The following is a 9,543-nucleotide window of genomic DNA, read 5'->3' as shown; positions in this document are numbered from 1 at the left end:
GGTAGACATTATTTTTTAGGTAGACATTATTTACAGATAAAGTGATGGAAAATCGAAATGAGTTCTGGCATAGTGCATGCTTCTCTTAAACGCCCTGCCGAATAGTGTATTATAGAAACAGCAGGCTATTCTGTTTTCACGATTGGAATCTTTAAAGATTCCAACCACACCTATAGAAATCTGATGGCTCTCTGCCTTATTCTCTTCTTCTTCTTCTTCTTCTTCTTCTTCTTCTTCTTCTTCTTCTTCTTCTTCTTCTTCTTCTTCTTCTTCTTCTTCTTTCTTCTTCTTCTTTCTTCTTCTTCTTCTTCTTCTTCTTCTTCTTCTTCTTCTTCTTCTTTCTTCTTTTTTCTTTCGAGACAGGGTTTCTCTGTGCAGCCCTGCTGTCCTGGAACTCACACTGTAAACCAGGCTGGCCTCAAACTCAGAAATCTGCCTGCCTCTGCCTCCCAACTTATGCTCTTAAGAGAGTATCTCCCACTTGGTAATGGTGGCAGACTCCTTTAACCCCAGCACTCGGGAGGTAGAAGCAGGCAGATCTCCGAGTTTGAGGCCAGCCTGGTTTACAAAGCCAGTTCCAGGACAGCCAGGGCTACACAGAGAAACCGTGTCTCAAAAACAAAACAAAAGATGAAAGAGCCACCAGGTACTGTTCTGGTAGGTAGCACACACCAGTAATCTGAACACTGTGGAGAGAGGCAAGGGGGTCTCTGTGGTCAAAGACAGCATCTGGACTGAACCTGGAGTGCACCATTTTTAAAAACTTATTTGTGCCAAGCGTGGTGGCGCACACCTTTGATCCCAGCACTTGGGAGGCAGAGGCAGGTGGATTTCTGAGTTCGAGGCCAGCCTGGTCTACAAAGTGAGTTTCAGGACAGCCAGGGCTATACAGAGAAACCCTGTCTCAACAAACAAACAAACAAACACCTTATTTGTTAGTTTGTTTGTTTGCCGGGGAATGTCATGTGTGTGTAATTCAGAGAACAATTTTCAGAAGTCAGTTGTCTCCTTCTGTGGTGTGATATGAGGATATGAGACTGCATCAGGTCTTCATGGGGCTTGGCTGCTAGAGCCCTCTAACCTTTGAGAAATAATTCTCTCTGCCCATGCCCCACCCCCACAGCACTGAAGGTGCAGGCAGACACACTAGGCCTTTTTCATTGGAACTCAGCGCCCCACAGCTTGCACTGTTACCCACTGCACCATCACCCCAGCTCCCTATTTCTAAGTTCCGAGCATTCCACTCTTTTCCCCTTCTGCATCCCTAGGCTGGTATCTCCCAGACTTGAACTGCAAGCTTGGTCCCTTCCTTTAAACTGCACAAGCTCATCACATTCACTCTGAGCCTGCAATTTAATCTTTTATTATTATTATTATTATTATTATTTTCTTTCAGACCATTGTGATTTAACTGGCCTTAGTCCCGTTGCAAAATTCTCCATTTATGCCCTCAATTCCATGTCACCTACTCAAGGACGATCACTCCACATCTCTTCTGAATCTTCCAAAAACATATTGTGAGGTGTGACTAGGTAGGGCCCCCATACACTTGTGTGTTTACATCTTGGCCCATTGGGAATGGCACTACTAGGTATGACCTTGTTAGAAGAGGCGTATCACTATCGGGTGGGCTTTGAGGAGGTCTCCTATGCTCAAACTATGCCCAGTGTGTCTCAGTCTCCGCGGGCTGCCTTCGGATCCAGATATAGAACTCTCAGCTCCTTCTCCAGCACTCTTTGTCTACATGCCACCATGTATCACACCATGACAATAATGAAATAAATCTCTGAACTGTAAGCCAGCCCTAATGTCCTTTATAAGAGTTACAGTGGGGGGCTGGTGAGATGGCTCAGGGGTTAAAAGCACGGACTGTTCTTCCAGAGGTCCTGAGTTCAATTGCCAGCAACCACATGGTGGCTCATAACCATCTGTAATGATATCTGACACCCTCTTCTGGTGTCCATGAAGATAGAGACCGTGTACTCATATACATTAAATAAATAAAATTAAAAAAAAAAAAGGAAGGCTGGGCGTGATGGCACACGCCTTTAATCCCAGCACTCGCGAGGCAGAGGCAGGTGATTTTTGAGTTCTAGGCCAGCCTGGTCTACAAAGTGAGTTCCAGGACAGCAAGGGCTGTACAGAGAAACCCTGTCTCGAAAAACCAAGAAAAAAAGTTACAGTGGTTTGGTGTCTCTTCACACCAATAAGAACTCAGGTACATGCGTACATGATGTAAACTCTCCCATTTAAAAATAACAAAAATGGGGGCTGGTGAGATGGCTCAGTGGGTAAGAGTACCCGACTGCTCTTCCAAAGGTCCGGAGTTCAAATCCCAGCAACCACATGGGTGGCTCACAACCATCTGTAACGAGATCTGACGCCCTCTTCTGGTGTGTCTGAAGACAGCTACAGTGTACGTACATATAATAAATAAATAAATAAAATAACAAAAATGTTCACCAGCTACTGTTCCTATTGCTGTGCCTAAGACATGATCTCCTTATACAGCCTATCTTGCCTCAAATAGCTACTCTCCTGCCTCAGCGTCTTCTTCTTCTTTTTTTTTTTTTTTTTTTTTCCAAGACAGGGCTTCTCTGTATAGCCCTGGCTGTCCTGGAACTCACTTTGTAGACCAGGCTGGCCTCGAACCCAGAAATCCACCTGCCTCTGCCTCCCGAGTGCTGGGATTAAAGGCATGCGCCACCACGCCCGGCTCTGCCTCAGCTTCTTTAGTGCTGGGTGGAGGGAAGCTGGAGACAGCGGGATCCAGAAGCTTGCTGCTCAGCCAGCTAGACGGAAAACTCCAGCAAGTGTGTTGTCATTCCCAGATTAAGAGATTTTCTCTTGAATTTTGTCTGGTTAGGAATCTCTCCACGGCAAACTGACACTCAAGCTTACAGGTGACTTTTTCACTTTGTTAATTCAAATGAAGCATCTAGGCTTCGTCTTATAAGACTATTGTGTAATATCTACCACATTGAATCTCTTCCCTGTCCAGAGAGATGGCCCCAGACTGGCCTCAAAGTCATGGTAATCCTTCTGCCTCAGCTTCCAACTGCTGGAATTATAAGCAGGAGCTACCATGTCCAGCAACTTGTGTATATGTGTGGGCACACTCACAGGTGTGCTTGCCTTTGCTTGTCACTATGGAGACCAGATGTCATTAGATTTCTAGTGTACTCTGTTTCTGGAGCTTTCGGTCTAGCTGGCTAACCAGCAAGCTTCCAGGACCCAACTGTCACCAGCACTTAACCCACTGAGCCTTCTTTCCTAAAAATATTTTCTAGATCTCTATATTCTTTATTTCCCATTTTTCTCAGTCACCCATTCTTGGTGTCATTTGAGTCTCGTGTTCATCTCCTCCCACCCCCAAGTTCTGAACTCTTGACTATTTTTCTACTGTCTCTCTTGGTTATCTTAATGTTCTATCTCATTCATAAACTGATGACTCCCAAGTAGGTACCATCAACCTGGACCTTGCTTAAATGGCATTCTACAGCACTCTGTTCAGTAGACCTCGCCATGAAATGTCTACATGAAACTTGAGATTTAATATTAAGGCCATTTTCCTGTTCCTCCTCTTACCATAAACAGTAACTCTATCCTTCCAGTTGGTCAGGTCAATCATCGAGTCATCCTTGACCTGCCTTCTACCTTAGAGCAAATCCCACTGCCTCTACCGCCGAGATATAGTACAAGTCTCATTACCTTCAACACTTGTGAGCTCTCTGGAGCTGCCCTTATCTCTTAAGTTGTTGAGAGCCTTCACCTGTGAAGCTATTCCATATAGCACACCAAAGGAACACTTCATAACCTAAATTGGGTGAGAGTTCTGCTGCTGGAAACCTCCCAGTGCCCCCTACAGTTAATCTGTTTTTAATTTAAAAGAATTTTGCTTAAGAATGTTTTGCCTGAGCCATGGACATGCCTGGTGACCACAGAGGTCAGAAGGGGGCACCCCTTCTGGGATGTTAACTATGAGTTATAGGTAGTATAAACCCATGTGAGTGCTGGAACTGAAGCCAGGTCTTCTGCACCTTTGCAAAAAGTCCCAGTGCTTTAAACCATGAGCCAGCTCTCCAGAGGCCCTAGGCCCGATTCCCAGCATGACAGCTCACATCCGGCTAACTCCATTCCCAGAATAGCTTCTTCCGGCCTGTGGCCTGGAGGACATAGGCAGACACATGGTACACAGATATACATGCAGACAAAACACTTGGAACACATGAGAAAAAAAAAAAAAAAAGAGCCAAATGCAGTAGCTATCTGTCATGTTGACAGGCTGAAGACTCAGGCAAGAGCTGAGTTTGAGCCCAACCAGTCCCATACAATGAGACTGCCCTCAAAATAAGGAAAGACCAGAACTCAATTCTTTTTCAATAAGTGTTTTTTCCCCAAAGGACTGGAGAGATGGTTCAGCCCTTAAAAGCACCGGCTGCGTTTCCAGAGTACCTAGGTTTGACTACCAGCACTTACATGTAGGCTCACGACTGTAACTCCAGTTTTAGGGGATGTGACACCCTCACAGACATACAGATATAACACCAACACACATAAAATAAAAATAAACTATTTAAAAGTCTCTTTTCCGTTTAATTTTTATTCTATTTATTTGGATGTGGGGAAGCATATATATGGAGATTAAAGGGTAAAACCAGCAGGAGCCAGTTCTCTCCCACCATGTGGATCCCAGGGATTGAGGTTGGCACTGGATGCCCTTTTTTTTTTTTTTTTTTTTTCTTTTTAAAGAATTACTTGTGTGATTGAGTACACTGCAGCTGTCTTCAGGCACACCAGAAGAGGGCATGGGATCCCATTACAGATGGTTGTGAGCCACCACGTGGCTGCTGGGAACTGAACTCAGGACCTCGGGAAGAGCAGCCGGTGCTCTGAGCCATCTCTCCAGTCTTCTAGCCCCCTTTAATGTTCCTAAGCTACCGGTAATCCTGAAGTTTGCAGTATTTGTGCACAGAGGTCCTTTTCCTTTGTGTAATTTGTAAGATCTTATATCGTAGTCACAGCTTTTCCAAGTTATCAAAAAATAACTTTTTTTTTTTTTCAAACTACACTCCTGCTAGGAAGCACGGTAGTCCATGCCAGTAATGTATCTCTTAACTCAAGATCTTGGATGTAGCAGTTTGAGGCCAGATGGGCTATACAGTGAAACTCTGTCTTGAATAAAAACAGTCTACCAAAGATAACAGTTCAGCTGTGTCCTGACACACGCTAAGTGAGAGGCTCAGTGTTGCTATATATTACAGCTATTTCTAACACTCCTCCAGGCACTCCTGCTAACTGTATAGTATAAACATTTCTCCCTCTGCCTACAACAATATACGCGATGCACCAGGTTCATTGTTAAGTGAAATCTCGGATCTTTCCATTGGACTCAATATCCACAGAATATTTTGTGATAGGAACATAATACATAATACTATTGAAACCAAAGCAGAGTGGTATGACTGAACAAAATACTAGTTAAAGACTAGTTTAAGGACACGGAACATACAAACAAGGACCAGGTATTTTATCATTAACGTTTATTGATGGGATGGATAAATACAGATTGAGAAACATACTTGACAGCAAGATATCAAACTGATAGCCAGACTATAAAATGTATACAATATCCTTCTTTAAAATTTTTTTGAGTTTTTCAAGTTTTTTTTTTACAAAGAGCCCTTATGATAATGGTCACTTCCATCCTATCATCATTCACCTAACAGCAGTAGAGATCCCAGGAGTAGGACCCAAAACTGAGGTGCCCCACGGAGGACAGAGGCAACAGCAGAATAATATGCTGAGCAGTACAAAAATCAGACAAAAAAAAAAAAAAAAACCAAAACCTCCCCACGAAATTGTACCTGAGTGACATAAACCGGTAAAGGTGTGTTACTCCACTTTTTCATGTTTTTTTTTTCTCTTTGTTCTTTGGTCTGATAAGAAAATGGACCGTTGTGGAAAGTCAGGTAATACGGATCAGTTTCCAGGTCAGAACCCTACGGCACACCTGCGTGAGTGAGGCTGCTGCACTGCTTCCCTTGGGTTCCTCGGTCGGCCAGACAGCCTTTCTGCTTTGTAAGTGATTTCATTATAGCCATCAGCTCATCACTCCCTCAGCATACACTGGCATCTCCAGATTACCTGACGCAGACATACTTGCTCTGGCTTCAATTAACATGCTGTCAAGCATCCCTCTCGACATTCACATGGCAACACAAAACCCATGAGTTTCTCTTCATACAACCAGGAATACGCACTCATAACAGGAAAGAGTAGACACTGATTTTTATTAAATATTATTTTCCTTCCCCTTTCCATTGCCAAGTTCGTGCTAACATCTTTAGGATACTAAACCGGAGAGCTCACCGTTTCACTTGGGAAACAACTGGGGACCTGGACCACTCCCTCCATCGGGCGCCATGACAGCAAGTCCCATCCACTGAGGGTGAGGAAGAGAGGACAGTGTGGTGCAGCGAGAACGCTTCCTAAACCTCAATCAACGCCAAGTCATTTGAGGACGTATGAGAGTCACTGAGAGCTCAGTGGAATGGTAGAAAGCTATTCCTCACTATGATGGGTTGCATAGACTGCTTAAGTTCTCCCATCTCAGGAGAATAAAATAGGAATTCCAATCTCAAGATGGTTTTGTTTCTCCCTTTTCCTAGCATGAGTATCAAAATAACTCATCAACAAAAGAAAAAAATCTTTAAAAAATAATTAGTTCCCAAAATAATGGAAACGCATATATTTAGATTCCAACCATACTAGGATAGATAGGATCCCTCCAATTGCCTTTGTCTAGAAGCGAGGTGTGAGAGGTGAATTTTGTTGCAAAGGCTTCAGGAACCCCAGCAGTGATGTTACCATGATTTTGTTTCAATACTCAAATCTACTGCTGTTTGCAATTGGAGATATTCAATGTTTCTATCACCACTGGTGAACCTAATAATATAGATATGTAGGATACACTAAAGCAAACACTAAAATCACTTACAAGAAGGAAGAGAGGCTGAGTCTCAGATACAAAAACAATGATTCATGAATGAGGAAAGTAGACTAATATTTAGATATTTTCTAACCCAAAAGGCATAACTGGATACTTCAGAAGACCACACTGGCTTTAGGTTAATGATTCACCAGCGTTTAGCCAATAGCACAGGTATATGCTAGAAGCCCTAAAGACGATCCACAGGTATTTATTTCTGCCAACGTAAAAGTCAAGCCAACTCTTAGGAGTGAAATTTACAGAAGTTGAGGCTCCGAGCCTGCTGACCACTCGCATTTCTTCTCGACAGTTTAGATTAAAAGAAAAAACAAAGAGCCATGCTTACACGGCTGACTTTAGATATACAACCACTACTTCTCACCCCTTGAAAGTATGAAGGTAGGAGACACACACAGCTTAGAAGCCATATTTATACAGAAACTGGACAATATGCATGCTAGCTGGCAGGTATATCTGCTACTCCAAAATAATGCAATGCAGAAGTTCATGCAGAGCCCACGAGGGAGTTCAGGACCTATGCACAGACTTAGAAGCAGATACTGCATCTATCTATAGACAGTACCAGGAGGAACTAATATAGTAAGGTCTCAACTAATCAAACTCAGTGTGGAGCTACAGTAAGGCCAGACAGACTACAGCATGAAGTGGCTCTTTAGAAGTCTCTAGTAAGCAGTTGTTTCTAGTCCACTGCAGAGCTCTAAGAAACTCAACAACAGGGTTCCTGTGAAGAAATGCTATGACAGCAAATAGGACAGCCTTTGTGCTAAGGGACTGCATGTGATTAGAAAACACGGGACATTAATGAGAGTGATTAAAAAAACGGCCAACGTCCCCAAATCAAATCATCACAGACAAAGATGCAAACTAAAAGGTACATTTCCGTTTGGGAAGGTCAGGATGGAAAACAAAATCTCAACAAATACCAAGCCTAAAGTTAGCAATCATGATGACACATCTATCTTGCACAACACAGGAAATACCAAGAAAGAAATGTTACTGCAAACATTACACACCAAGAAAATATCACTGGTTTATCAGCAAGGAGCTCCCTGTTGTGCACAGCAACGGCAGGCGCTCCAGACAACTCAAACATGCAGAATAAGAACCACAAAGTCACCGTAAGATCTATTCCTTCCTATACATTCTCTCTTCCATTGGGCCAGTTTATCAGCACTAGTAACTGCCTCGGTGTTTTTCCTAGTCTGTTCTTGGCAAGCAGCACTCACACAACTTCTGTTTCCCTATGACTTTTTTTTTTTTTTTTTTTAAAGATTTATTTATTATATGTAAGTACACTGTAGCTGTCTTCAGACACTCCAGAAGAGGGCGCCAGATCTCATTGCGGATGGTTGTGAGCCACCATGTGGTTGCTGGGATTTGAACTCTGGACCTTCGGAAGAGCAGTCGGGTGCTCTTACCCACTGAGCCATCTCACCAGCCCTCCCTATGACTTTTAATAAAAAGAATCTGACTTCTCCCTAAAGACTACTTGGCATGACAGAAGCTTCATTAATTAAAACAAGAGACAAATTATTTTCATAGCACCATCTTATCCATACCCCCCCAAAACCCACATATATGTGTGTGTACACATACACACACACACATATATATGTGTTGACATATACACACACACACACACTCATGCAATGAACCAAATAACAGCAATGATCTGTGGCTAGGTAGCATTTTTCAGTCAGAAAGCTTGGCTTACAATTTTTATCTAGTCAGTATTTTTTCAAAATTTCCTTCATCAAATATATTTACTTCTAATGTCTGGAACAATCAAGGCCCATAACAGGATTCCTGATCCACTTTTTTTTAAAGGACTTTTAAGAATCTCTGTCTAGAATCAAAAGCCACCCACTAAGAAATAATCTGAACACAACAGTATCTGTTGGCTAGGCTTGCTCATGCATTATGCCAATGATGTTAAATTCAAACTCTGAAGTCAAATAGGCTGCAAACTGCAGTTGTTTCCCATTAGATAAGCTCTTTACATTCATAATGTAACTTAGACACTACGTCTTCAGAATTCCAAATCACAATTTCATTGTCTTTAGTATCTTAACTGCCTGGCTTCTCCCAATCCTAGTAACACACATGGTCTGGTCTTTTCAGACAGGACTGCAAAGCATACCCTCCTTCCCTTCAGAGACCTGAGCTTTCTCGCAAAGCCCAACATGAAAAGACCCCATTCTGTAGGAGAGAGGCCGGCCTTGCTTTATAGGCTTCTTCCTCAAGCCCACCTCCATGCTGCATTGAAAACACAAAAAGAAGGAAGAGGGAAGTTTCCGTACTGGCGGGCGCAGGAGTCAGGTCAGAATTAGAAGCTAGAGGGCTCTGCTCATTACCACGTAAGCCTGTGGTGAAAGGAGAAGAGGACTCACTGTCAATACAGGTCTCTTCTCATTGTCAAGGCCAACTACCTCTCTAGTAGAATGCGGAGATGTGAAAATGGTTAAGAATGGGAGGAATAAGGTAACATGATTTGAAACACACGCGCACACGCATGCACGCATACACATACA

The sequence above is a fragment of the Mus caroli genome, unplaced genomic scaffold, assembly GCF_978045245.1.
Source record: "Mus caroli unplaced genomic scaffold, Mus_caroli_1 scaffold_16, whole genome shotgun sequence".
NCBI classification, from domain to species: domain Eukaryota; kingdom Metazoa; phylum Chordata; class Mammalia; order Rodentia; family Muridae; genus Mus; species Mus caroli.
This window is presented reverse-complemented; position numbering follows the sequence as displayed.